Here is a 26666-nt window from a genome sequence, read left to right on the forward strand (position 1 = left end):
GCTCCGCCTCCCGCCGGCGGAGAGAGACGCCCCCGTCCTGGCCAGCCGGCGGGCGGGCGAGCACATTGGGCCCGAGCCCATCCCCGCGTGTCAGAGCCCAGCGCGCCGCGGCTCATCGCAGCCCGCACTGCAGCGACAGCCGCCCCGGGGCGCGGGCTCGGCCTCGGCCTGCCGGGCTCACGCTTGTGTCAGGCTCGAGATCGGGAGGCGCCTCGCTTGGCTCCTCTGCGGGGTCAGCCCCGCTCTCCTGGGGCTGGACGGCAGCCAAGCTCTGCTGTGCTCAGAGTAAGTCACCTTGTGGAAAAGACACAACTTGGAAAGGGCTTGGGGGCTGTCTGTTTTAGGAAGTATTGGTAGGTTCGCAAATCCTTGCTCTGTAAATATCAAAAGCCTAACACTAATCATTGCAACAGTCAGCGTTGGGTTAAAGAAACATGAATATTAGGGAGGCCACTCATCCAGTTTGAACCGGCCACCCTTTCGGGGAGGCTTGTCCCGCAGCTGATACTGGCAAATCTGGACATGGCTTTGTCCAATATCTGAACGCACATTTTAAGAGTAGGGTGACCAGACAGCAAGTGTGAAAAATTGGGACAGGGTGAGGGGTAATAGGAGCCTATATAATAAAAAGACCCCAAAATTGGGACTGTCCCTATAAAATCGGGACATCTGGTCACCCTATTTTAAGAGTGCGCCACTCAAGCACAGCATCACATGCACTGTGCACATGAGGTCATGGCAGTCAGTGCAGGTGTGCTCTTAAAAATGGTGTCCTTCCTGCTCCCCTTCTGCAGCATGACTTCACACGTTTTTTCTAGAAAGTTGAAAAACGTAATACCTAACTTGAAAGTATTGGTACCATGGGAGAGTAGGCCAGTTAGTTTTGATCTCTAAATGCAAGTTGACAAATTTCTATTTCCAAGGTGGAAAAGTTCAGAAATGTACAAGCAACTCAGAATAGTGGTCCACAACAAAAATGGTTGTGCAGCCTTAAAAGCAATCCTGAAAACCTACTCAGTTTTTTTTTTTAAATAAGTTAAAATTAGTTTCACATACCGCACCTGTTACTGATGGGGAAAGGGGAAAGACCCTATTTGGACACAGACTGGCTAACCTAGTGAGGAGGGCTTTAAACTAGGTTCAACGGGGACAGGTGAGCAAAGCCCGCAGGTAAGTGGGGAACATGGAGACCTGGGAGATGGGTCGGAAACGAGAGGGAGTGTGGGCTATATTGGCAGAGAGAAAGGAGGGTCAGGACAAAACTGGGAGGAAAGATCAAACCAGTATCTTAGATGCCTATATACAAATGCGAGAAGTATGGGAAATAAGCAGGAAGAACTGGAAGTGCTAATAAATAAATACAACTATGACATTGTTGGCATCACTGAAACTTGGTGGGATAATACACATGATTGGAATGTTGGTGTGGATGGATACAGCTTGCTCAGGAAGGATAGACAGGGGAAAAAGGGAGGAGGTGTTGCTTTATATATTAAAAATGTACACACTTGGACTGAGGTAGAGATGGACATAGGAAATGGAAGTGTTGAGAGTCTCTGGGTTAGGCTAAAAGGGGTAAAAAACAAGGGTGATGTCATGCTACTACAGGCCACCTAACCAGGTAGAAGAGGTGGATGAGGATTTTTTTAAACAAATAACAAAATCGTCCAAAGCCCAAGATTTGGTGGTGATGGGGGACTTCAACTATCCGGATATATGTTGGGAAAATAACACAGCAGGGCACAGACTATCCAACAAATTCTTGGACTGCATTGCAGACAACTTTTTATTTCAGAAGGTTGAAAAAGCTACTAGGGGGGAAGCTGTTCTAGACTTGATATTAACAAATAGGGAGGAACTCATTGAGAATTTGAAAGTAGAAGGCAGCTTGGGTGAAAGTGATCATGAAATCATAGAGTTTGCAATTCTAAGGAAGGGTAGAAGGGAGAACAGCAAAATAGAGACAATGGATTTCAGGAAGGCAGATTTTGGTAAGCTCAGAGAGCTGATAGGTAAGGTCCCATGGGAATCAAGACTGAGGGGAAAAACAACTGAGGAGAGTTGGCAGTTTTTCAAAGGGACACTATTAAGGGCCCAAAAGCAAGCTATTCCGCTGGTTAGGAAAGATAGAAAATGTGGCAAAAGACCACCTTGGCTTAACCACGAGATCTTGCATGATCTAAAAAATAGAAAGGAGTCATATAAAAAATGGAAACTAGGACAGATTACAAAGGATGAATATAGGCAAACAACACAGGAATGCAGGGGCAAGATTAGAAAGGCAAAGGCACAAAGTGAGCTCAAACTAGCTACGGGAATAAAGGGAAACAAGAAGACTTTTTATCAATACATTAGAAGCAAGAGGAAGACCAAAGACAGGGTTGGCCCACTGCTTAGTGAAGAGGGAGAAACAGTAACAGGAAACTTGGAAATGGCAGAGATGCTTAATGACTTCTTTGTTTCGGTCTTCACCGAGAAGTCTGAAGGAATGCCTAACATAGTGAATGCTAATGGGAAGGGGGTAGGTTTAGCAGATAAAATAAAAAAAGAACAAGTTAAAAATCACTTAGAAAAGTTAGATGTTGCAAGTCACCAGGGCCTGATGAAATGCATCCTAGAATACTCAAGGAGCTAATAGAGGAGGTATCTGAGCCTCTAGCTATTATCTTTGGAAAATCAAGGGAGACGGGAGAGATTCCAGAAGACTGGAAAAGGGCAAATATAGTGCCCATCTATAAAAAGGGAAATAAAAACAACCCAGGAAACTACAGACCAGTTAGTTTAACTTCTGTGCCAGGGAAGATAATGGAGCAAGTAATTAAGGAAATCATCTGCAAACACTTGGAAGGTGGTAAGGTGATAGGGAACAGCCAGCATGGATTTGTAAAGAACAAATCATGTCAAACCAATCTGATAGCTTTCTTCGATACGATAACAAGTCTTGTGGATAAGGGAGAAGCTGTGGATGTGGTATACCTAGACTTTAGTAAGGCATTTGATACGGTCTCGCATGATATTCTTATCGATAAACTAGGCAAATACAATTTAGATGGGGCTACTATAAGGTGGGTGCATAACTGGCTGGATAACCGTACTCAGAGAGTTGTTATTAATGGTTCCCAATCCTGCTGGAAAGGCATAACGAGGGGGGTTCCGCAGGGGTCTGTTTTGGGACCGGCTCTGTTCAATATCTTCATCAAAGACTTAGATATTGGCATAGAAAGTATGCTTATTAAGTTTGCGGATGATACCAAACTGGGAGGGATTGCAACTGCTTTGGAGGACAGGGTCATAATTCAAAATGATCTGGACAAATTGGAGAAATGGTCTGAGTTAAACAGGATGAAGTTTAACAAAGACAAATGCAAAGTGCTCCACTTAGGAAAAAAAAATCAGTTTCACACATACAGAATGGGAAGAGACTGTCTAGGAAGGAGTACGGCAGAAAGGGATCTAGGGGTTATAGTGGACCACAAGCTAAATATGAGTCAACAGTGTGATGCTGTTGCAAAAAAAGCAAACATGATTCTGGGATGTATTAACAGGTGTGTTGTGAGCAAGACACGAGAAGTCATTCTTCCGCTCTACTCTGCTCTGGTTAGGCCTCAGCTGGAGTATTGTGTCCAGTTCTGGGCACCGCATTTCAAGAAAGATGTGGAGAAATTGGAAAGGGTCCAGAGAAGAGCAACAAGAATGATTAAAGGTCTTGAGAACATGACCTATGAAGGAAGGCTGAAAGAATTGGGTTTGTTTAGTTTGGAAAAGAGAAGACTGAGTGGGGACATGATAGCAGTTTTCAGGTATCTAAAAGGGTGTCATAAGGAGGAGGGAGAAAACTTGTTCACCTTAGCCTCTAAGGATAGAACAAGAAGCAATGGGCTTAAACTGCAGCAAGGGAGGCCTAGGTTGGACATTAGGGAAAATGTTCCTAACTGTCAGGGTGGTTAAACACTGGAATAAATTGCCTAGGGAGGTTGTGGAATCTCCATCTCTGGAGATATTTAAGAGTAGGTTAGATAAATGTCTATCAGGGATGGTCTAGACCAGTGGTTCCCAAACTTTAACAACCTGTGAACCCCTTTCACTAAAATGTCAAGTCTCGCGAACCCCCTCCTAAAAATGAATATTTCCAGGGATTTTCTCCTTTACCTGAGTATAAATTATAAAAGCAGTGATCTTGGAAATATAAAATTTGTTTTTATGACATGCTTATTACTCACTATTATTAATTATTATTTATAATTACATTATTTTTATTACATTATGAAAATGGCAACACTCTTCCAAGATCTCACTTCCGTAGCTTCTATCACTTTGAATAAGCCTGTTATAAGACAAGGCTCCTGTGTTTCATCAAGGAGTATCAGATTTGAAACAGCATGAAGGTATTTAAGAAGCCAACTCAAAGAGTTCCTCCTACATATGCATTCAGGTCTTGAGCAGTCCAGGCAAACAACACGCGTTACAACAAAGCTTAAACTTGTTCTTCATTATAATTTTAAAAACAATACTACTTGCCTATTTAATTTTAAAAACAGCAAAAAATATCCACCTCCCTTTCCATTTCTTATAAGGAGTCTTGAAGTTTAAATCTCCTCAGTGTGATAGATATGCTTGCTTTGATCTGCTTAGTTCTTGGAAGTCCAGGGGCGCCAGGCTGCTGGCCCCGTGCTGTCCGGGGTCCCTAGGGACAGTTCTGTCCGCCATTAGGGAATGTTTTCCTGAGAACCCCCTGTAACATTTCGTGAACCCCCAGGGGTTCACGAACCCCAGTTTGGGAACCACTGGTCTAGACAGTATTTGGTCCTGCCATGTGGACAGGGGACTGGACTCGATGACCTCTCGAGGTCCCTTCCAGTCCTTGAATCTATGGCTCCCACAGCCTCCTAACTTACGGTTTTACAATCACATCTCCTTAGTTTTTAAATGTTTTTTTCTATTTCCTGTTGCATGAAAGACAGACACAAACAACAGGGAAAACTAATCAAGGCCATCAATTGGATTCATGTGTGCAGATGCTTGTACCAAAGCACAGCCCTATAGATACAGAAGTAACATATTTTAAATAGAGACCTGATAGAAGTGTATGTAGACTGGGCAAGTGCATCTCTGAAGTCATTTGGTTGACCTCAGTGGAGATTCACTAGTGATCAGTTTAACTCTGTGTGCCCACTGAAGGATCTATTGCACGTCAATCTTATATTCTTGTTCTGGTCTTTACTGGCAGATGGCTTGATATTTGCTTTAGTTTATAAATTGAAATAATACACTTTTAGGTACTAATATGGGGACAGAGAGCTCAGTGGTTTGAGCATTGGCCTGCTAATCCCAGGGTTGTGAGTTCAGTCCTTGAGGGGGCCACTTAGGGATCTGGGGCAAAATCAGTACTTGGTCTTGCTAGTGAAGACGGGGCTGGACTCAATGACCTTTCAAGGTCCCTTCCAGTTCTAGGAGATAGGATATCTCGATTAATTTATTTTTATTTTATTATTATTTTATCTTCATTGTACGGGCTTTAATACATATACCAAAAGAGACCAAGAATCTGGGAAATTAAGTATGTCTCCAAAATTTTCAAACCCCTGTTTCTAAATGTAGGTTCCTAAATTCATATTTAGACACCTAGATATAAGTGGCCGGATTTTCAGAAGTGCTGAGAAACTTGTGAATTCATTTTAACTCAACAGGAGCAGCAAGTGCTCAGGTCCTTTGAAAATCTGACCATTTTTATCTAGGTACCAGGGCTGCCCAGAGGATTCAGGGGGCCTGGGGCAAAGCAATTTCGGGGGCCCCTTCCATAAAAAAAGTTGCAATACTATAGAATACTATATTCTCGTGGGGGCCCCTGTGGGGCCCAGGGCCTAAAGCAAATTGCCCCACTTGTCCCCCCCCCTCTGGGCGGCCCTGCTAGGTACCAACACTTTAGACACCAACATTTCGGCTATGGCATTTTCTGAAAGTTTTGAAATCTTATGTGGTCTAGAAATTTCATCAACATATTCTACATCTTTCCGACTCCAAGCACGACAACATAGACAGGTTTTAAAAAAAGACATACTGTCTACCAACAGTTCAGCCACTTTAGTTCCTCCCTCTACACAGCACATCATCCTCTGATCTTTACTTCCCTTTTCATCACTGTATGGCACAACTCTCCTCTCCCACTACATTGTGAACCCCCTTTATTCCTTTCATCTTCGTTTCATGATTCAGCTCCCTCATCTGTCTCCTCTCTCTTCCTCTACTACAGGGTGCAGCTCCACCAAAACACACTGTAGATATTACTCCCTTATCTCTGTTCACCAGCTACAATTGCATCTTATCCTTAGCTTCTTTCTGCCTCTCCCACTTTCCCTCTCAGTTTACGTGTTTTTCACTTGAGTTTTCTGTTATAGTTTGTTTTACTTTTAAATTTAACATCAGGAGCCAAATTCATTTCTGGTGTAACTCTGATGTAGTTAAAGAAGGTTTTGGAAGATGTGCACTAACTAGGTGGCCAGGTGGCCCGATTTTATAGGGGGACATTCCTGATATTCGGGGCTTTATTTTATATAGGGTATTATCTCCCACCCCCGTCCCAATTTTCACACTTGCTATCTGGTCACTCTAGCATTAACTCACCTACCTGCCTTTCCTCCCCTCTCCTTCCTTTCCCCCATTTCACTTCTTTTGTTTCTTATTTGATTTGTTGAATCTTGGTTCAATTTAGATTGTAAGTTCATGGGGGCAAGGGCTGTTTTTACTGTGTTTGTACAGGACCTAGCTTCTGGGTACTACCACAGTAATAGTAGTAGTAATAACAATAAGTAATATAATACCATAATTACACCAGGAATTAATTAGGTTGCCTCATAATTTTAAAAATATAATACATTATGTTCTTGAAACAATACATGTATAAAAAGGGGTAGTTTCTGGAACTCCAAAGAAATGAGTTTACTCTTCATAGTGTTATTAAAATTACATTTTGAAATATTTGCTACTTATTTTCTCACACTAACACCACAATGTTAGCGTTTGACACCAGGGAGCAATTTTTACTTTAAGAACATTATGTTGACCTTCTTTCCTATTTAGTTATGTTACTTATTTTCTAAGGTTTAGTATGAAGCATTTCCTTAATTTGACTATGAACTACCTTATCTTATTACATATTTCTTTGTCATTGTTCCTTTATTTGTCTGTTGTAATTTGTGACTGTAATTATGGAAGAGTTTTCTATTGCCATCTTTTATTTTTCATTTGGGGTGCTTTTATTGGTATGAAGGCCCATTGACTGTCTGTATTCATACCAGTGCATTTGGCAAGCAGCATGTATTTGCAAACTCAGACAGTCTGCTGGGGCAGAGTTTCAAAGTGCAGCAGTTTTTTATTCCTAAATGTAGGGATTGATTACCATTTTTTTTCCTTATAACACCCTTTTAGATAGCTTTAAATCGTTTTTCTCTATTGATCTTACCCTTGACTATATCTCATACATTAATATTTTTTCTCTTTCTGAAATGGAACTGAAATTCATGTGGCTATTTTGCTTCATTTCCTAATTGTGCTAGTTTCCTCCTGCAAAAGTAACATAAGAGTGAAAATATAGTTTGTTTGTGGATACGTATTGTTTAAAATTTCTTTGAAATGGAGTGATGAATTTAAGACAAAAAGGAGAATTCAGAGGAATCTCTCCACCAAATTAAAAAAAATGTATAATTGGTCTAAAATGAGCATAGTCTTAGTTCTGCACAACATCATATAAAGAATTTTGAGTTGTCTTGGCCAAAGTCTACTCTCAGTTATTTTAATGTGAATTCAGATTAACTGCACTGACTTCAGTAGACTTTTTCATTGATGAAGAGTAAGAGTGGAATTTGGTCCTCGGTGTTTTATTGAGCCTTTATTTAAGAGAAATTATAGATTCATAGATTCCAGGGCCAGAAGGGACTATTGTGGTAATGTAGTTTGACCTCCTGTATAACACTAAAATAATTCCTAAAGCATACTGGTGACACTAAGCGCCCTGTATTCATACCCTACATGCTATTGTAATAATCTTTGTACAAAATATGCTTTGTGAGGTACCATTTGAAAACTAATAACTCACTGATCATTTATATTGTTGCATGATGTATGTATGTTACATGTATTAAGAGTTATTAATATATTCTGAAATTATGACTCAAGTATATGTAAACCAGGTATGTTGGATAGTTGCTAAACAGATCTATCTGAGAAAAAGGAATATTTATTTGATTATCTGACCAGCCCTGTCATAAACATACAGCTAAGGGTAGCATAAAATCCCTCCTTTATCTGTAAAGGGTTAAGAAGCTCAGATAACCTGGTTGGCACCTGACCAAAAGGACCAATAAGGGGAGAAGATACTTTCAAATCTGTGGGGGAAGGTTTTTGTTTTGTGTTCCTTTGTTCAGTCCAGTCAGCGAGGAATCAGGGCTGGGAAAATACATCTCCTAAAGCCATACCTGAACTAAGCATCTAAGATTACAAATTGTAAGTAATAAGAAGGAAATGCGTTAGATTATCTTTTGTTTTAGCTTTGTGAATTTTCCCTGTGCTAAGAGGGAGGTTTATCCCTGTTTTTGTAACTTTAAAATTTTGCCTAGAGGGGAAAGCCTCTGTGTTTTGAATCTGATTACCCTGTAAATTACCTTCCATCCTGATTTTGCAGAGGTGCTTCTTTGACTTTTTCTTTATAATAAAGTTCTGTTTTTAAGAGTCTGATTGGGGTTTTTAGTGTCCTAAAAACCCAAGGGTCTGGTCTGTGCTCACCTTGGTTACTCTCAAGCCTCCCCAGGAAAGGGGGTGATGAGGTTTGGGGGGGGGATATTTTGGGGAAACAGGAACTCCAAGTGGTCCTTTTCCTGAATCTTTGTCTAACTCACTTGGTGGTGGCAGCAGCATACTTTCCAAGGACAAGGAAGAATTTGTGCCTTGGGGAAGTTTTTAACCTAAAGTGGTAGAAATAAGAATAGGGGGTCTTTCATGTGGGTCCCCACATCTGTACCCCAGAGTTCAGAGTTCATTGAACTTTGGAAGATATAAATAAGGACAGAAACTATTTTTGGCATTCATCTCTACCCCAGAGTTCAGAGTGGGGAGGGAACCCTGACAAGCCCAGTATTTGGGCAAAGACAATGAAGGTCCATATTTACATATCAGCAGAAACAGGACCATCAAGACATCAGGGTGAGGAGATGGCAGGAAACAGAACAATTTGCATTTCAGAAGAAAAAGCATAGGGCTTCCTTCACAACCAGACTCCATGTTGTCTTCCTCACAGCTTGAATAAACTTTGAAGGTTAACCCTCAGAAGAATCCATTTAAAAAGTTTGCTGGTCTATAAAGAACCTCAAGTGATAAGCATTGAATCAATCCATTGCATACAATACTACCGTATTATACAGATGTATAGCGTAAGGCTTTTTCTGAAAGCTAATGAGACATTGGTGATTAACATCACTGTAAAATGTATGTATTAACATTATGTAAGGAATTATGGATTCTCATTGATATTAGGCTGTACAGTCTGCCCATACAGCTATCTACCAGTCTCCTATGTAAATTAAGCATTGTGGAATTAGAACCAATGGAAGCCCCATTTTCATAGAAATAATACAGGGGGGTGGGAAGCCCACAGGAGGGGAAGGACAGCATGAGGTTATCCTGTCATTCATTGAACTTTGGAAGATATAAACAAGGACAGAAGCTATCTTTGGCATTCATCACTAGACAGACACAAGAGGCCAGAGCTCTTGCAAGCTGAGAACAATGGGTCCTTTACCCAAGGGGATAGAGAGACTTGAAATATCTGGAATTGAATATAGGTCAGAAGCCTGTGTAAGCAAAGATCTTTCAGTTAGGAAGACAAGGGAAACCAGCCGCTTGTGCTTTCTTTAAAGGTCCTGACTGAAAGTCAACCATGGCTGGGAAGAAGAATGACTGGTGAGAGAAACCATCTTGAACAAAGCCAGTATCTTGTTAGATTGAGTTTTAGATTTTTAGATGTGTGTTTTTACTTGTATTTGCTTGTAACCCTTTCTAACTTTATTCACATAACGTATATTCTGTTGTTAATACATTTATTTTATTTTACTACAAACCAACTTAGTGCTGTGTTTAAAGAAAAGGGTATATTTAGCCCAGTAAACTTAATAAGCTGTGTTGTGTCTTTGTGTCTTTAGAGGAACAAACAAACCATATTATTTATCTGAATTGTTCAGGAGAGGGCTAGACTTATAGAGCACATGGTTTTGTGGAAATTCACGAGTGGGAGCATGTTTGTTCACCTTGCAAGTAGTAATCAAGGCTGTTGGAAGCTGCTGTGTGGCTGTAGACAGGCTGCTGGGGTCAGAGCTGCTGAACCAGGGCTGTTTAGCACACAGATACTCAGGGTGTGACCTGCATGCTGGTAGACTGGTTGGGAGTGGCCCAGGTTGGGAGCTACAGCAGCAAAGCTTTGTGAGGTGCCCAAGGTTACAGGGTAGGTAGCGTTACCAGAGGTTTTCACTTGTTTCTATCCTGTATAGATTGCAGCACCCTGGATAGAGATACTGACACTCGAGAGTGGGGAGGGGAGTGAGAAACACCATGAACAATTCACCTCTCCCAATTAACATTACAAAGGTAGTGATAGCATTAGAATGCTTTAGTTTGTAGGGGACAATAGTTTTAGACCTTGTCTACACTGCTACTTACAGCGCTGAAAAAACACACCCCTGCGTGATGCAAGTTTCAGTGCTGTAAAGGTCAACCAATCAGAGGAGACCAGAAACTGAATATAAGAAGTCAGCTGGCAAGTTAGAGTGTGTGGTGGATGAGAGAGGGAGAGAGAGTGGAGAAGATCGAGAGGAGAGCAGAAGATCAAGAGAAGGCAACCAGACAGTAGCACGGAGTTGAGAGCTGAGATTGAAGGGAAAGATCAGAGCAGAGATTGACAGAGCAGAAGGAAAGCTGGCGATCAGAGGAATTGGCAAAGGAGTGTAAATCTGATTTTTTATTTATTTTAAAGAGACTGCTTGTGTGTGTCTGTCAATAAAGCTGGATGTCTGCTTCTGAATGTGATCTGCCCCACCCCATCCTCTGAGCGGCCGGCCGCTGCTCACAGAATGGTAAATGTTAATTGTTCAGTGTTTCTTTAATGCTATGTTGTAGCACTGTTTTATGCATCGGGTACTTGTATGTTACATTGTAATAAGTCCAAAGCTATTATATTTGAGGCCTTATGCATAGGTATGAAAAGTTCAGTGTGTACCAACTCACAACATTGTATTTGTCTCCTAGTCTGTTTAGTCTTCTGAGTCAATTGAATGTATAATCTTTAAAAGTAATCCAAGTGTGCCTTATTAGCCATGACACATGGTAATTTTTTTCCTTTCCTTGCTTATTTTACCGAATAGTATATATTGCAACCTTTTTCATTTCCGTTCTTTCTTTACTAAATATATTGTAATCACCTATTTTTCTTTAAATAAATAAGACTTTGTTTTGGAAGTATTACTGATTGTGTGCCTATTTTTGATCAGAAGGCTGTATCTGTGTCCTTTCAAGGGTTAGCTGGACTAGCCTGCTCCGGGGAGTTCTCTCCAGATCAGAGACAAACCCCCTGGCAATACCCTGGCAATTGCTTAGGGAGGATCATCACTTTTCGCCCCAGTTGGATAGGCAGGCCAGTATTGAGATACCTTAAGTCCAAATAGTGAGGTAACAGTAGTGACATCACCCCTTACTTTCTGGGTTTGCACATCTGAGGGCATGTCTACATTACCAGCGGGGGTCGATGTATCGTGTTTAGTCTAGACGTGATAAATCGACCGCCGAGCGCTCTTCCGTCAACTCCAGTACTCCACTGGAGCAAGAGGCGCAGGCAGAGTCGACGGGGGAGCATCTGCTGTCGACTCACCACAGTGAAGACACAGCGGTAAGTAGATCCAAGTACGTCAACTTCAGCTACGTTATTTACGTAGTTGAAGTTGCATAACTTAGATCGATACTCCCCGCCCCCCATGTTGGACCATATCAGGGAATTTCTGTATTAGAACCATAAAGTGTATGTGTATAACAAGTCTAAGGCCAAGAGAGAGAAGGGGTAAGATTGAATTCCCCACAGCTTAAACTCCAAGATATTGGTAATAGAATAGGCCTCTTGCTTTCTCATTTCCCTCTCTCTCTCTCTCTCTCTCTCTGAGAAACATGCAAGGCCAAACTGCTAATTGTGTTAACACATCCTAAGACAGAAAGTCTGTTCTCAAAGAGTGATAAGGCTTTGCAAAAACAACTGTAATTGTTCTTCAAAACAGAACACCGCTTCCCACTCTTGGTAACTTTTAACTTGTTTGCTATGTATGTTAAAGTTTAAGTAGATTTGCAACATTCTGAGAGTTGTTTAGAAGTTAAGAGATAGTGAAGTAATAAGTGATAAATGTATGTTAAAATAGAGGATGTATGTGGATGGATGCTTGATTTAGATAAAGGATGAATAGTCAGGGAAGTGCCAGCCTAAGAATTACAACTTCAGTCTCGATTAGCCGAAGAATGCTCAGAGTGGAGATAACCGGATGACCCCCGGAGGGCAAACCGAAATCCAACCAACGATCCCAAGAATGAAAGAATCAAAGAACAAGATAAACACCTGACAGCCGTCATGGAGCCGTCACTGCTGTGCCATTTGTATGATGGACTTATCATTTCAAACATGAGAACAGTGAGTTATTAACACTTCAAATGCAGTAACAGCATGATGAAGCAATTCCCACAGACTGGCATAGGAATAAAATCCTATAAAAACAGACTCTAAAGACTGAAAACTTTGAGTCTGGTTCTGCAACCACCCTCCAGGAGCATCGGATGCGCATCTGACAAGGACTCAGCTCCACCCTCGTGTGCAGGCTACCTGGCCAGTACTCTGCCACGAGCAACCTCTAGACTGGTAACAAGAACAACTCTGCAGAACTTGTATGAATGAGTGTGTGAATGAATAAGGAATAGTAGTGAAATAATATTTAATTGCATATCCTGATTTCTCGCTCTTTCTCTGTATTTACAATAAACCTGGCATTTTGCCTGATCCCTCTTATAAGATCCTGTTGGTATTATTTTATTAGTGTAACACCCAGTGTAGACTAGGCCTGAGTGTCACAATGCATTTCAGAAAAATATCCATTAATTCTATCATTCCCTAACTTACAAGTGCTTGACCTTGGAACTTGAACATTCTTTCAATATAGGCTTTTGTGTGAGAGATGGTTTTGTTTTATATATATATTCCTCTGAGTACTCTGGATTCTTTACAGTGGTGGTTTAATACTCAAAACTTTATCTACAGTATCACATTTGCAGGAGAGGAAAGTTGCTCAGTATTTCAGCAGAACTCCATATAGAACTTACTCTGTGCTGCATCCAGGTTGCAGTTTAAAAATGTATTCAAATATTGCACAAAGTAGTATTAACAGCAAAAGTTGAAGGACTGCAAATCTCCCAGACAATACAGAGCAGAAATGATTTAGAAAACTGACAGCATTTTATTGCACAGGCTACAGTTATCCTGCTCATGAAATGAACTAGTGGGAGACAGGGTATGCATTTGATTTCTTGTAACACTAGTTGGCATTTTGCCTGGAGGAATTACCTTCCTTTGTTGTTCGCTTAAGTCACTCAGAAATATTTCTGACATACCTCTTCATTCATCCTGTTTTATTTTGGTTATATCCTCCACCTTAGCTCTGCATTAGTATTTATTTTCTTTGAGAAGATAGTATTACTATTATCCAGTTCTTTCCAATAGAGGAGAAAACTGCTTTAGCCTCAATACTAATAAACTATTTTGTTACCACTCTAATCTTTTTGCCAGCTGATGTCAGCCGCAACAAGGACCAGGTTCTATATCTAGGGTTCCACTTAACAATATAGAACAGAACCAGCTCAAGCCCCCACCCAGAAATCTAGAAAAACTATATACCACCCCTGAGCACATCTAAGAGGCAATACTTCCTCACTGGCAAGCACCGAGTCTGGGTATAACAAAAGAAAAATTTTATTAAAAGAGAAAGGGATCCCTGCATTAATTTGGGAAAACACCTCAACAGTGATTCAAAAGGATGCAAACCATAAGTAAACACCCACCCCACAGTATCTTGGGGAGTGTCCTTTGCTTCAGTTTCCCACCTTCTGGTGTGAAAGTCCAACAAACGAATGTTCCTTTAACACACCACTCTCCTTTCCCTCTGCTGTACTCCACTCACTGTTGGTTGCCCAAAGTCAATGAAGTCCCATAATTTAGGTGTGCATTCCCATGGGTTCACGTCCTACCCCTGAAGGGGGTGTGTGTTGAAGAATGCCTCTGCCTCTTGCTACGATGCCGTGTTCTGAGGTTCCACCACTTAGCCCAGTTATTAGTGATTTCAGCTCTTAGTGAGTTCACTGGGTAGTGGGGAACCTCACTGCTGCTGCATCCTCTGTGTTGTCTGTCACTGCAACACTGTCCCCACATCAGGTATAAGGTTCAGCTCTAGATCTGCTCATCAGTAAGATTTTGTCAGGGATATTTTTAGTAAAAGTCACGGACATGTCACAGGCAATAAAGAAAAAATCATGGAAGCCGTGACTTGTCCATCACTTTTACTAAAAATATCTATGACAATATGGGGATCTGCGGGTCCCCACACTGCCTGCAGTGGGGCAACTGCACGGAGGCTGGGAGCTCCAGGGGCTCCAACCATGGGTTGGGTGTCAGAGCTCCAGAGTCCCCTGCTGCCCACGGCTGGGAACTGCAGGGCTCCCGCTGCCTGCAGCAGCTGGAAGCTGAGGGATATCCCTGCCGCCTACAGCTCTGGGGGCCCATGGTGGCTGGGAGAATGGGGGTGCCCCCGCTGCCCGCAGTAGCCAAGAGCTGCAGGGTGCCCCCACTGCCCATGGTGGCTAGGAGCTGTAAGGTGCCTCCACTGCCCATGGCAGCTGGGAGCTGCAGGGTTCCCTGCAGCCCACGGTGGCTAGGAGCTGGGGGGTTCTGGCAGCGGGGGTATCCCGCATCTCCTGGCCACCACAAGTTGAAGTTACAGAGGTCTCTGGAAGTCATGGATTCTGTGACTTCTACAACTTCCAGACTAAATCGTAACTTTACTCATCAGCAATGGCAGCTCTAGAAATTACTCAGGCGAACCATAGACGTTAAACTGAGTCTGATCAGGAGGAGGAGGGTGAACTGGTATCTAGAAGTCTTTAAACAGAGCCCACACCGGGTCAGAATACCTGTCCCTACTCCCTCTGACTTCAGCTTGGATTTGGCATCACTAGCGCCCCCTGCTTAGTGGGTGAGGTTAAGTTAGGGTGACACCCTCCATTAAGTCACTTCAAGTACAGTTCTACTGTCCTTTAGTCATGCAATAAGAATAACATTTTATTACCCTGAGTTAAAGATTAAAGTTCATTTCAACCCAAAACAGACAAAATTGATCACTGGAAAAGTAGGTCTGCTGATCACGTTGGCAAAGTAGTTATGGCTATGCAAATACCATCTGCCCTTGAGGTCTTTTCCGTAGTTCATTAATAGATAGCCGGGGAAGCTAATTCAGACCCTGGTTTATACCACCATTTCAAAAACCGTAGAATCTTCAGGACTGGAAAAGGAATTAACAAGTGGAGAATGTTATCATGTGCTGTGTTCTTGATATTGCTCAGTGATCCCCATCTTATTAAATATATTTTTGCCTTTTTTGCATTTCATTTTGTTTTCTTTCCAACCTTTCTAAGTCAGTTTAATGGGACTAATTGTGCTGGGATGAGACAAGCATCATGTAGATAAATGCTGTGCAAACAGTTCTCACACTACTCTGACAAAGTACCTCAATCCTTATATTCCAGAGCTCTTAAAAAGAATGTCTACTCAGCCTTCAGGAGTGTACATGTCATCTACACAGCTGCACATTGGGCAGGTCTGCTCTGAGAAATGGACAGAATGCTGCACAGCGTGGAGGTGGGAAAGATAATGTCTGCATCCAGGGGTTGTGGAGCATATATAGAGTTGAAGAGTTCATGTAAATGAGCTCACTGCCTCTCCAGAACAGAGGGCTGGATCCTGTAGGGCTACAGTACCAATCTAAGGGAAGAGGATGGAACATATGGGTGAATGTGGGATTTTTTATTACAAAAGAGAAACAACATACAGTAAAAGCTTTGGTATCCGGCATGTTGGGGAAACAAGTAAAAAATTCTGGTTAATTAAGAGGGAGGGAGTTTGGGTGTGGGAGGGGACTCAGGGCTAGGTGTTGGGGCATGGGAGGGGATGCAGGGTGCCAGATCTGGGCAGCACTCACCTCAGGCGGCTCCCTGCAAGCGATGACATGCCCCTGCTGCTCCTAGGCAGAGGCGCGGTTAGGCCAATGGGAGCTGCGGAGCCAGCGCTCGTGGCAGGGGCAGCACACAGAGTTGCCTAGCCACGCCTCTGCCTAGGAGCAGCAGGGACATGTCACCACTTGTGGGGTGCCACCTGAGATGAGCACCACCCAGATCTGGCACCCCGCACCCTTTTCCGTGCCCCAACTCCCTGCCCCAAACCCCCTCCCAAACCCAAACTCCCACCCAGAGCCCATGTCCCACACCCTCTCCCGCACCCCAGCCCCGCACCCCCTCCCACACTCTGAACCCCTTGTGGCTGTTCCTCTGCCTAGGAGCAGCAGGGACATGTTGCTGCTCGCAGGGAGCTTCCCGAGGTGAGCGCTGCCCTGAGCCGGCACCCCGCATCCCTTCCCATGCCCCTGCCCTGAGCCCCCTCCCACACCCAAACTCCCTCCCAGAGCCCGTGTCCCGCACCCCCTCCCGCACCCCAACCCCAAGCTCTGCACTCTGAACCCCTCCATTCCTTCTTCTCTGTGGCCATTCCTCCGCCTAGGAGCAGCAGGGACATGTCGCTGCTTCTGGAGAGCTACACAGAGCCAGGTAGGGAGCCTGCCAGCCCCACACCAACCAGACTATAAACCAGACTTTCAATAAAGATGCTGAAGGCAGTGCATGAATTTTCATTGCTGGATAACCTGTTCTCAGTTAATCATTAAATACTATAGGCCAAAAACTTTTGCACTATTTTACATCTTGCGTAGTCCCATCAAAGTAAATGTGATTGCATGAAGTGAATTTCAGTGCAGATTTGCCTCATAGCCTTGCTACTTCCAGATCTTACCAATCATTAGCCTGAATGATCACTGGCTTGAAGGGAAGGGGCACAAGCACTTTTAATATCACTGTGCACTGATAGAAATGAAAGGATCAAATATGCAATATTTCATGCAAAGATCAGACCTTGTTAAAGACAATGACGTCTTATGCACTTTTGCAAGGACATTCCACAGCTGTATCAGTGACTTTTAGCTATTTGTTAATGGCACATTTATCTGAGAAAGGATTTCAGAACTGAGCCAAAATTTTAGCCTACAAATGTTTAGCCCAATTTTCAAGAGGTGTAGGTCTTAAGCCCTTGAATAATCCATTTGAGTCTTCAAATAGGTAATGTGACCTGATCTTCATAATGATCATAGGCTATGTCAGATGTAAAATATTATCCAAAGTGAATGAAATGAGAGGGATTGAAGCTTTGAAAGAATGTCTCCAGAATGTCTGGACATATTTGTTTCATCTTCAACATGTAACGCAAATGAAGAGCACATTATGATATACTCCACATAGAATATAGTTCATTATGTTCAGCAACATGTCTTTTCCATCTTATATTAAAGCAAAATATTCTTTTTCATCTTTGTTCCCAATGAAGACCTGCCACCTCTCTGCTTAATAATTTAAGGCAAACTACCATAGAAATTTCCTGTCGGACGGTTGCCTGCACACGAAAAAGAATCGAGTTATTATTTCTGATAGTTCTTGTAGTTCTTAAAACAGGATTGGACCTCATGATTCCAAGAATCTGTTTGTAGGTTTGCTACCGACTTCTAGAGTGAAATCATGGTCCTAGTGAAGTCAATGGCAAAACTCCATTTCCACGGAGCCAGGATTTTATCCAAATTTCTGTAATTCCAAAAGGTTTTAAAACCATTAAGCCTCACAAAACTCTCATAGAGTAAGATTGATATTATTACTTCCATTTTACAGATAGGAAAACTGAAGCACAGTGACTTGGCCAATGTCACACAGTGAGTCAATGACAGAGCTAGAAATAGAACCCAGGATTCTGGACTTAGTGGCTCCTGGTCTAACAACTAAACAAGATTATTTTTCTTAGTGGAATCTCTTAGCCACTCTGGGCCAGATCCTGCCCTGATATATGTGGCTGCAACTCCCACTGAAGTCACTGTAGAGTTTGGCCATGTGAGCCTCCATCTGTAAAGAAATTCTTAATATTTTTAACAAAACACAAAGCTACTTGAAATTCAGAGATGTTCTTTTCTGAAGCCTCCATTATGAACTTGGAAACCTGAAATCCTTGCATAAATGGATTTTTAGAGTGAATTGCATCTGATTTTGAGCAAAGATTGCTTCTTGGGAAAAATGTGCTCAGCTGTGTGGTTCGGCAAGCTTTGCCTTTTTACTGAAAATTTTGTGTAAAAGAAGGTTTTGTGGTTTTGCAAGCTCACCCAGTAGTGAAAACTGCTACCAAAGTCAAAGCCTTTGGATTCCTCGTGTGACCCAGGGTTCTTCAGCCCAAAATTCTTGGTAACTTTACTCTGTGCGAGGTAGTGTCAGGAAATAAATCAATGGAGACACGGCCGTCCGACCGATAGATGGCTGGCACAAACAGGACAACACAAGAACCTATACTTAGTCTGAAGCACGTACACATGTCTCCAACCGGTTAGTAAAACACCCCAACCCTCAATCATTACCAGAGCTGGGTGTGGCTCTCGAACGGCACAGCAGCAGTCAATGGCCAATCTTTGGTCTGCCAATGGGGAGCGCACCATGTGTCCTGAAGGAGAGTCCCTGAAGAGTCCAACTACGCCACATTTTTCTTTCCTTATTTATTCATTAGTATTACAATAACACATCAGTCAAAGAAAACTTGTTAAGCAAGCAATTTCAAAGGTTAAGCAAGAGGTTTCCCTCTGATCATCAATTAGCCAGATGTGGCTTTTTCAGAGTTCGCATGTCTTGAGGCCCTGACAAACATATCCCTGAGGGCACATATAGATAAGCTTCCTGTTTTTTTAAAATGCATACCTCAGCAATTTCAGCAGAGATCTCATCAAGGAGGATGTGGGGTCAAGCTGCCCTTTTGTGGTCACCCAAACCTCCTCCCCTCCTGACACGGTCATGCTAAGGCTGCTGCATAGGCCCACTTATGACCTGCTGGCAAGGCTATTTTTAGCAATAAGCAGCAGTGGTTCGGGCACTTTACTTGTCTGCCAAGATCTCCCCATACACTCACACTGCCTATCATTACCATTTCTAAAGAGACAAGACCTACATTAAATAGTAGGAATAAAGGTTCCTTGATAATTGTCACCAAAACTGTAGAGAAAAAATGTAAAGAGAATTCTTCTGACAGACTTTATATCTTCAGTTTCTGGCAATACGTAGAAAAAACAAAACCCCCTGTCTTTTTGCAGTTAAGTTCATATCTAAGTTTATGGGAAATCTGTATCTGTCTGACATTTACTTTTTTTGGCTGTTCAAGGGACATGTCTTTCAAATTTTAAGGAGTCCAAAAACCTAAAATATCCTTATGAAATTGACTGGTTTAGCATAATGTAAAAAAGTATGGGCCCAGTTGTGCAAGATTCGGAGTGTCTTTATCTCCCTTTGATTTAAATGGAAGTAGGTGGCATTTAGCATCACATTGTATCAAGGACGAAGCTGCATAAATATACAAACATAAAACCAGAAAAGCTTCTAAAATCACGAGTCCCATTGTATGTACATTCAGTGGTTGTGGCTCTATGACAGGAGTGGTCAAACTTACTGACTCTCCAAGCCACATACACCTATCTTCAGAAATTTAAGAGCTGGGGCGTGTCTGCCAGGGCTTGGGGCTTCCACCCCGCAGGAGGCACTTGCCGGGACATGGGGCTTCCACCCCGCAGGAGACGTCTGCCAAGGCTTGGGGCTTCCACCTCACTCCTGCTGAAGCCCTGAGCTCCAGCAGGTCTGCCCCACAGGGCAGAAGCCCCGAGACCCCACGATCTGCTGGCAGAAGCCCCTACCTCACCACCCCAATGTAAGGCAGAGGTCCTGAGCTCCCCCCAGCCCAGTCTGGTAGGTGGAGAATGTGGAATGGTGTGGGGTGCTCCACGAGCCACACTTTAACAGTAAAAAAGCTGCATGTGGCTTGTGAGCCACAGTTTGGCCACCCCTGCTCTATGAGGAATGAAGATGAAAGAGAAATTGAACGACTCTTTCATAGGAAGCTTGTCTCTATGGATGTTGGAAGCTTGAAGGCTCAAGTTGGATCCATGGCTTAGGGTCAAGAATATATACATATTGTTCACCCATTCCCCTTTCAGTGCATTTTATTCTCCTTGTGTAGCTAGCAAGGTCCCAAAGATGCATACTAATTCTTGTGTGGCAGATGTTAGTATATAGGTCTGTTTGTTAGCCTGGGATAGTATTTTGGGTTTGACTTTTTGATACTCTTATGTGCTTGCTTCACAGTGTGTAAACAAGGGAAAAAGACAATGTGATGTTGCTTCTGCCTAGTCAGCTGGATTTGTTAGTAGAATGGAAACAGATAAGAGCAGTTAAAGTGTTACTGAGAGCACACTTTAAGATCGCCTCAACCCCTATCTCAAGGCAAAGTCAAGCAACCAGTTGGGAAGAGCAAAGGGGCTTTGGGGGAGGTATAAAACACTAAAAGACCAAGCAGCACAACTTCACTCCTTACCCCTCCCATGGGGTACAAAAGGGGTGGGAGGAAGACCCCAGACCCAAAATGGAACATGACCCTAAGTTGTAAGGGGTGGGACTGTGAGCATGCATTGCAGGAGTATTTGGGCCTGCTAAGGAGGAGGAGGTGGGAATAGGGTAAATGGAAAATGGGGAATGGGAAATGAGAATGGGGAATAGGGACACAGGCAAGGCTCTGCGGCGTCAGAGCTGGGAAGGGGGGAGATGGGGTAAATGCTCTGTGGTGTCAGAGCTGGGAATGGAACACTGGGAAACAGACTCTGCTGGTTTGTAGAGCTATGGATATGCTCAGGGCCATCCCTACCCATACACAAAGTACGCAGCTGCGTAGGGCACCAGGAAATTTTACGCAGCTGCGTGCTGCTCCAGCCCTTGACCCGCCTCTTCCCCATGGCCCTTGCCCCTGCTTTGCCCCAGCCCCACCTCTCCCACCCCTGCTCCGCCCCAGCCCTGCCCCCACTCTACCCTTTCCCCAAATCCCCCACCCTGCTCTGTGGTCCCCGTCCCTTCCCCGCCTCAGCCCTGCCTCCTCCCGCCCCTGCTCCGCCCCAGCCCTGCCCACACTCCCCTGAGGACTGCAGCAGGGCCAGGCCTGCACTCACAGGCAGCGGGAAGTGCAGCGACCCGGCCCCAGCCGTGCCACTGTTGAGTGTGGGGGGGCTGCATAGGGCCCCCGAATAGCTAAGGACGGCCCTGGATATGCTTGTTTGGAACTAACCCCAATAAACATCGCATTGTCTGCACTTCAGACTTCTGGTCTTTTGCTGCTTGCTGTCTGCATGACGAGGACCAGGGAAGTGAGAGGGTGAAGGGAAAGCCTTCTAACAGCAGAATACCATTTTCCATCTCATCCCATAACATGGATACATTACACAAAAATCAGAGCTAGATAACATGCAAGTGACAGAAGAATGTCCCTGCAGCAATAGCTGAGCATAAAAATGAACATGATAATAACTTTGGCTTATTCAGCTGTTAAACATAGCATTAGCTGGAGGGTGCAACTGCATTTAGACTAAACAATCACTAGCCTTGGCAAAAGGTCCCAAAGTGCAGTTATTGGCTAAAACCATTGCCTTCTTTCAGTCCTCCTTCTATTATTGCTATAAGCTATAAGTTATGGTTATTCAAGCATATGTGGCGGTAATTCAAGCAAAATTCTAAATGAATTAGAAAAGCTTTACAACAAACTGAGTAATATTGTATATTCTAAATGACAAAATAACTTACAAATACTAGAAATCTGTGCAATATTCACTATATTAATGTTAAGAACCTATTCAGATTTCACTTGTGGATTCCCATGTGTATCTGTGCAATGTGGTGGACCCACACCGTCCATCCCTTGCACTGAGGCAGGACCAAATATATCTAGACCATCCCTACAGATGTTTGTCTAAGTTCTTAAAAACCTCCAATGATACACTTGTTCCTTTGATGAATGTGGATTTTCCAACTGTACCTAAAGCATCATTCAAAATTGAAGAGGTTAACTCCAGCTGGGAATTCAAATGAATGCATAATTTAAATTTGTTTTGAGTTTTATCAAAACTACCAATTTTGCACAAAAAAGCTGTGAATAATCTCGCATGGGAGAGCTGGTTTAGAGAAGATTAATAGGAGAATTGGATAATGAGTTTAGTAAGAGATTAAAATTCAATTGATCTTAAAAATTTGGGCCTTAGGGAGCCTCAGCCAAATTTAGGCATAGTTTAAACATAAAAAGTGGGGAGGGAATTACCAAACTCCCATTTGCAGTAACACACTATTAAAAATATTTTCTTTCCATTGTTTCTGATAGCCAGAAGCTTTTTCTTTTATTGTTCCCATTGTAATGTCCTGGGGATACTTCTCTAGATTCCTGACTGAAACTTTGGAACTATCAAAGAAGAGTCTGCTCCTAGACAAGCAATCCCTAGGTTTTACTGAGCCCAGTGCATGCTGGGACAGGACTATGGGAGATAAGTTGCTTTCGTGTGAATTCTCATACAGGGCCAATTCTACCCTCTCCTCCACAGGTGTGGAGTGCCCTCTTGTAGAGAAACCAATACTAGTGGGGCAAAATTTCAAGAGGCTGCACAAATGGTAGAGTCTGGATTGATAGAGGTGGCACAGGGTGTATCAATTCTGCATGTCCCAGAGCCCAGCTCCCTAGCGGATTCCTGGGTAGTTGTGAATGGGAGGTGTGGCTCCTCCATACTGCAAAGCCACTGTTCTTTTTTACCTGTGGAGGGGACCTTTACGTTGAAGTGTTGCAGCAGAGAAGCTCTGCTCTAGGTCTGTGTGAAGAGCATTTCTTCTCTCTCCTTCCCTCTGTGGAGTTCCAAACTGCCATCTGAGATACTCAGCTGGACAATGGGGAAAGGATATATGCCTAGTACAGACTTGATCAATAAAGCTCCCAGTCATGTATCACTCTCAAATCTCCATGCATTGATTCCAGGAAGTACATTGCAATAGAGCACATGCCTCTTTCGTTAAAGTCCATACATTCTGCGCTTGTCACATTGCTAATATATTTAATTATAAATCATATTTTCAGCTCTTGAGACATAATTTTGATTCTGGCAGCTTTGGGAGAGTTAAAACTATTTAGCCATATACTGCTCTGATTTCTACATAGTTCCAGTGCTACTTTCACTTATGCTCCATTAACTTCAGCGGCTTCACAGAGGGTGTAAGTCAGGAAAAATGAGGTCAGCTGATGGTATTTCAACACAGTGAACAATTCACCCACATTTGCAAGATACAATGAACCATCAGTTTTAATTTATAAATGCAACGCTGGTTTGTTATTCCACTAACCCTGTAGAGGGCATGTGTTCCATATTGTGGCATAAAGAATTATCACAGAAACAGCTTTCCTTGCTATATAGCTATATTACTTCCACATATACTGTATCTTCCCCATCTCATTTAAAACTGCTGTTATCACCCTCTCTCATGACAAACCCTCTTCCTTCAGCATGCTGTGCCTGTTGTACCAAACGCTGACTTCTATCCAGAAAATCTTCATTTTCCCTGATGCAACGCAGGGTTGATACTTGGGTCTCTAGTTCTTTAACCTTCTCTTCCAATATGGAGACTAGCTTGCACTTTGTACAAACGAAGTCGCTTCTATCCTCTGGGAGAAAGACAAACATGACACATCCTGTGCAGGTCACAACAGCTGATTGCTCACTATCCATAATGTCTTCCTTCTAAGAGCCTCTTCAGATGTTATATTTATTGCTCACAGAAGCCTGGAAGGCAAAAAAAAAAAAAAAACCTCTGTGGGAACCGACCCCCCCAGGTGAACTCCTTCTGTTTGCCTGGCCTCTGTTGGCTGTTTGCCATGCCCAGGGGGAGTATGTAACCCCTGCTTGCTCAGAGTGACACTCTGTCACCCTCTAGTGGTGTCTAGGCCCAAAAGAGAATGATGAGCCTGCTACAGCCTTGGCTAACACACAGGTGTCTTTTAGTTCAGGCAGCAGAGGCTCATGTATTAAGCTCAAGAGGGCTTGATCCCTGCTGCTGATGCCCCTGTGTGGGCCGGCGTTACCCATTAAAAAGCCACATGCTCTGGTCAGTACAGATATGGGGAGAGCCACAAACCAGGAAGAATCTGAAAGCTTTGGTGTCAGCTTCACATGGAGGAAAACCTTGATTACACCCACAAAACCCATTCCCACGTGGAAAGGCATCACTGTGGTAGGGATGCCAATTTATTTCAATGAATGGACTCTACTGTTTACAAATTCATTCTAGGAGAAGTGGAATAGTGAAATGGAAAGAACTTTTGCCATAAGGGCTTTCCAGGCATTGCAAAAAAGGCAGAAATCCAGCTTTGTCCTGTGGGGAAATGTCCAACACCTTTTTTCCCTTATCCAATAAAGCATACCTATATCTGCATAATTAGATGTGCATGGAATAAAAAAATAGAGAGGGACAGCATAAGGTACAGAATTAGACAATATCATTTATGAGAAGAAATTGTTATTTAGTTATTTGTATTGCAGTAGTGCCCAGAGGTCATAATCAAGGATCAGAGCCCCATTGTGCCAGGTGCTGCACACACACATAATGAAAAGATAGTCCTTGTCTCCAAAGAGTTTGCAGTCTAAGTAAAATTCCATTAAAATGATTACACATCTTTAATTGTAAATAGGAATAAACAGCACTGCTGTATTTATCCATCATTGCCATTTGTGAATTTACAATAAAATCAGATTGCAATCTTCCAGAAAATATCTATTTGACAAAATATCTTGTGATTGTGCCTGGTAGATGTGGGAAGTAAATATTCATTTGCATTTCATGTGATGAAAAACATTAACATTTTTTACACTGAGACACATATTAGTATCTGAAACCAGATTCCCTCAGTGCAGTCATATGTATGTTCAGTTCATTGGAATGGATGTCAGGTAGAAAACAACCGCTATTACACGTGCACTTTCCCATACCATTGACCCTTGTTAATGGGGGAGTGAATTAACTCATCCTGAACATTCACAGAAAATATGCCATTTGTAAAGAGTTGAAATTACCAGGCCTTCAGATAGCTGAATGACACAGGGTGGCAGCAGAGATCAACAAGACTGGCTGCTGTCCAGGAAAGGGATAATAAAACTTCAGTGAAACTCATTGCATAGAATTGCCCTGCAATTTTTACAGTGGTCTCCATAGTCAACTCTTATTGTCAAAGTCTTAGCCTGCAGTGGTTTGCCTTAAATGGACTGAAGTCAAATGCTTATCTCCAATGGTATGATTTTGTTCCTATTGAAATCATTAGTGAGAGCAAGAGAAACCCCCTTACTTAGACAATTTTCAGACCCAAATGCCTAAAGTTAGACATCTAGTGTAAAATCCTGGTGTTATCAAAATTAAATGGAGGTTTTGCCATTGATTTCTGTGGGGCCAGGATTTCACGGTCATGAATTTTCAAAGGGTTCCAAAAAATTAAGAGGGAGGGCCAATGGGATTAAGTCACTTAGATGTGTATGGAAATATTACTAGGGTGCCTATCTCCTTTAGGTGTACTTGAAAATCCCAGCCCCAAATCTATATTTAGTTAGCTAAACAAGTGGCCTGATTTTCAGGCATGCTGATTAGCTGACAGTGGGAGCGGTGTGTGCACATCTGAAAGGCTACCTCTTAACTTTTGACTTTTCAACCTAAATGTCCTTTAATGTGGTTTTTTTGTGTGTAATAATATATTAGGTACAAAAACAAAGTTAAGGCTTCTATAGACAAAACCTACATAGATAATATTTTTTTAAATCCATATTAAAGTTCTCTGTCTATCTTGAGTCACCTATTATGCCTAATGTTTCCCATCCTGTAAAAGCTTATGCACATTCTTAACTTTAAGTATGTGAGTAGTTCCATCATAGTCAGTGGGACCTCTTACATGCTTTAAAGTGCATGTTTGCAGGATCTAAAGTATTAAGCACTTAACAGTGTCGACGCTTGCACTGTTAGTGTGGACTCACAAAGTCGAATTACTGTCCTTAGTGTGGATACACACGTTCGACTTTGTAATATCGGTTCCACAAATTCGCTTTAAGTAAAATCGAACTACTCTCGTAGTGTAGACATACCCTGAGACTACAAATGGAGTAGTAAGATACTATCCTTGATGAGTAGGTAAATATCATAATCTACCACATTTTAGGCATCAGAATTAATTTTCTTCCTCTTAGCATGTGAACATCCAGACTATAGAATTTGATCTAGTACCCGGATCAATGCAAATATACTATGCGTGTTTCTTAAACTTCTATGATATGTTGAGATACACCAAATGAATAGGAATTCCCTAATTTGGAATTGCA

General features: G+C 42.6%; 1 long non-coding RNA gene across 1 annotated transcript; it reads left to right on the top strand.

The window, feature by feature from the left end:
• The first annotated feature begins 122 nt into the window (after positions 1 to 122).
• LOC112058885 (uncharacterized) lies at positions 123 to 10846 on the top strand. Its single transcript, XR_002888061.3, has 3 exons — positions 123 to 285; positions 9909 to 9951; positions 10707 to 10846. It is a non-coding gene; the product is annotated as an uncharacterized LOC112058885 (long non-coding RNA).
• Positions 10847 to 26666: the final 15820 nt, after the last annotated feature.

This window comes from Chrysemys picta, chromosome 2, assembly GCF_011386835.1.
Source record: "Chrysemys picta bellii isolate R12L10 chromosome 2, ASM1138683v2, whole genome shotgun sequence".
NCBI classification, from domain to species: domain Eukaryota; kingdom Metazoa; phylum Chordata; order Testudines; family Emydidae; genus Chrysemys; species Chrysemys picta.